Here is a 3639-nt window from a genome sequence, read left to right on the forward strand (position 1 = left end):
GAGGGGGGTATGGTTTGGCCATTATGGGTGGGTTTGGGTGGGAAAGTGGTTTGAATTTAAATGGTGAGGTAGGTGGGGTTTTATGAAGGATGGATGTGAGTGGTGAAGAGAATGGTGGGATTTGATAGGTGAGGGGTTTTTGGGAAAGAGGTATTGAGGTGATTGGTGAATGGGTGAAGAAGAGAGAGAGAGGGGTGGGGTAGGTGGGGATCCTGTAGGGTCCACAGATCCTAAGGTGTCAAGGATTTCTCATCTCTGCACCATGTGGCATGCAAAAACGCCCCTTGCTGCCAATCCTCACGTTAAACGCCAGGCTGCTACCCATTTATGGCGTTTAACGCTAGCTTCTTGCCCATTCCTGGCGTTAAACGCCAGTCTGGTGCCCATTTCTGGCGTTAAACGCCCAGAATGGTGCCAGACTGGGCTTTTAACGCCCATTCTGCTACCCTTACTGGCGTTTAAACGCTAGTAAGTTTCTCCTCCAGGGTGTTCTATTTTTCATTATGTTTTTCCTTTTGTTTTTGATTTTTCAATTATTTTTGTGACTTCACATGATCATCAACCTATAGAAAACATAAAATAACAAAAGAAAATAGAAATTTAATATAGATAATTAAAGATTGGGTTGCCTCCCAACAAGCGCTTCTTTAATGTCAATAGCTTGACAGTGGGCTCTCATGGAGCCTTACAGATGTTCAGAGCAATGTTGGAACCTCCCAACACCAAACTTAGAGTTTGAATATGGGGGTTCAACACCAAACTTAAAGTTTGGTTGTGGCCTCCCAACACCAAACTTAGAGTTTGACTGTGGGGGCTCTGTTTGACTCTGTATTGAGAGAAGCTCTTCATGCTTCCTCTTCATGGTGACAGAGGGATATCCTTGAGCTTTAAACACAAGGGAGTTTTCATTCACTTGAATGATCAATTCTCCTCTGTCAACATCAATCACAGCTTTTGCTGTGGCTAGGAAGGGTCTGCCAAGGATAATGGATTCATCCACACACTTCCCAGTCTCTAGGGTTATGAAATCAGCAAGGATGTAATGGCCTTCAACTTTTACCAAGACATCCTCTACAAGTCCATAAGCCTATTTTTTTGAATTGTCTGCCATCTCCAGTGAGATTCTTGCAGCTTGTACCTCAATGATCCCTAGCTTCTCCATTACAGAGAGAGGCATGAGGTTTATGCTTGACCCTAGGTCACACAGAGCCTTCTCAAAGGTCATGGTACCTATGGTACAAGGTATTGAGAACTTTTCAGGATCTTGTCTCTTCAGAGGTAATCTCTACCTAGTCAAGTTATCCAGTTCTTTGATGAGCAATGGAGGTTCATCCTCCCAAGTCTCATTACCAAACAACTTGGCATTTGGCTTCATGATTGCTCCAAGGTACTTAGCAACTTGCTCTTCAGTAACATCTTCATCTTCTTCAGAGGAAGAATACTCATCATAGCTCATGAATGGCAGAAGTAAATTCAATGGAATCTCTATGGTCTCAGTGTGAGCCTCAAATTCCCATGGTTTCTCATCAGGGAACTCCATGGAGGTCAGTGGACGTCCATTGAGGTCTTCCTCAGTGGAGATCACTGCCTCTTCCTCCTCTCCAGGTTCGGCCATGTGAGACGTGTTTATGACCTTGCACTCTCTCTTTGGATTCTCTTCTGTATTGCTTGGGAGAGTACTAGGAGGGAGTTCGGTAATTTTCTTACTTAGCTTACCCACTTGTGCCTCCAAACTTCTAATGGAGGACCTTGTTTCAGTCATAAAACTTTGAGTGGTTTTGATTAGATCAGAGACTATTGTTGCTAAGTCAGAGTGGCTTTGCTTAGAATTCTCTGTCTGTTGCTGAGAAGATGATGGAAAAGGCTTGCTATTGCTAAACCTGTTTATTCTACCATTATTGTTGTTGAAACCTTGTTGAGGTCTCTGTTGATCCTTCCATGAGAGATTTGGATGATTTCTCCATGAAGGATTATAGGTGTTTCCATAGGGTTCTCCCATGTAATTCACTTCTTTCATTGCTAGGTTCTCAGGATCATAAGCTTCTTCTTCAGAGGAAGCTTCCTTAGTACTGCCTGTTGCTGCTTGTATTCCAGACAGACTCTGAGAAATCATATTGACTTGTTAGGTCAATATTTTATTCTGAGCCAATATGGCATTCAGAGTATCAATCTCAATAACTCCTTTCTTCTGAGCTATCCCATTATTCACAGGATTCCTTTCAGAAGTGTACATGAATTGGTTATTTGTAACCATTTCAATGAGTTTCTGAGCTTCTGTAGGCATCTTCTTCAGATGAAGAGATTCTCCAGCAGAGCTACCCAATGACATCTTGGATAGTTCAGACAGACCATCATAGAAAATACCTATGATGCTCCATTCAGAAAGCATGTCAGAAGGACATCTTCTAATCAATTTCTTGTATCTTTCCCAAGCCTTATAGAGGGATTCACCTTTATTCTGTCTGAAGGTTTGGACTTCCACTCTAAGCTTGCTCAATTTTTGAGGTGGAAAGAACTTTGCCAAGAAGGCATTAACTAGCTTTTCCTAAGAGTTCAGGCTTTCTTTAGGTTGTGAATCCAACTATGTCCTAGCTCTGTCTCTTACAGCAAAAGGAAAAAGCATAAGTCTGTAGACTTCAGGGTCAACCCCATTGGTCTTGACTGTGTCACAGATTTGCAAGAATTCAGCTAAGAACTGATGAGGATCTTCCAATGGAAGTCCATGAAACATGCAATTATGTTGCATTAGAGAAACTAATTGAGACTTAAGCTCAAAGTTGTTTGCTCCAATGGCAGGGATTGAGATGCTTCTCCCATAGAAGTCGGGAGTAGGTGCAGTAAAGTCACTAAGCACCTTCCTTGCATTGTTGGCATTGTTGTTTACGGCTGCCATGGTTTCTTCTTCCTTGAAAAGCTCTGTTAGGCCCTCTAGAGAGAATTGTGCTTTAGCTTCTCTTAGCTTTCTCTTCAAGGTGCTTTCAGGTTCAGGATCAGCTTGAACAAGTATGCCTTTATCTTTGTTCCTGCTCATATGAAAGAGAAGAGAACAAGAAAGTAGGGAATCCTCTATGTCACAGTATAGAGATTCCTTGAGGTGTCAGAGGAAAAGAAGAATAGAAGGAGGAGGTAGAGATGAGAGAATTCGAACTTATTAAAGAAATAGGGTTCGAATTGCACCTTGAGGAGGAGTGTTAGCCCCTTAAATAGAAGGATGTGAAAAGAGGGGAAGAATTTTTGAAAATAAATTAAAAATATTTTGAAATAATAAAAAGAAAATTTTGAAAATTTGATTGAGATTTTCGAAAATTAAGTTTGGGAAAGAAATTTAAAATCAAAAAGATATGATTGAAAATTAATTTTGAAAAAGATGTGATTGAAAAAATATGATTGAAAAGATATGATTGAGAATCAAATTAAAAAAAAGAGAAAGTTTTAAAATTAAAGTTGATTACTTGACTAACAAGAAAGTAAAAGATATGATTCTTAAAATTTAAAATTTGATCCTTTCTTAATAGGCAAGTAACAACTTGAAAATTTTGAAGTAAATCATTAATTTTAGCAAGGATTTTCGAAAATAGTAATAAATAAAAGAAATTGGTTTTGATGAGATATGATTGAAAAGATATGATTTGAAAAAGA

At 39.6% G+C, this 3639-nt stretch overlaps 1 long non-coding RNA gene across 1 annotated transcript in view; it reads left to right on the forward strand.

The window, feature by feature from the left end:
• Positions 1–3112, forward strand: part of LOC110265642 — a 23918-nt gene extending 20806 nt beyond the window's left edge. The window contains exon 4 of the long non-coding RNA XR_002351816.1: positions 3102–3112. This is a non-coding gene — a long non-coding RNA (uncharacterized LOC110265642). The remainder of the gene's footprint in view (positions 1–3101) is intronic.

This window comes from Arachis ipaensis, chromosome B08 (genome assembly GCF_000816755.2).
Source record: "Arachis ipaensis cultivar K30076 chromosome B08, Araip1.1, whole genome shotgun sequence".
NCBI classification, from domain to species: Eukaryota; Viridiplantae; Streptophyta; class Magnoliopsida; order Fabales; family Fabaceae; genus Arachis; species Arachis ipaensis.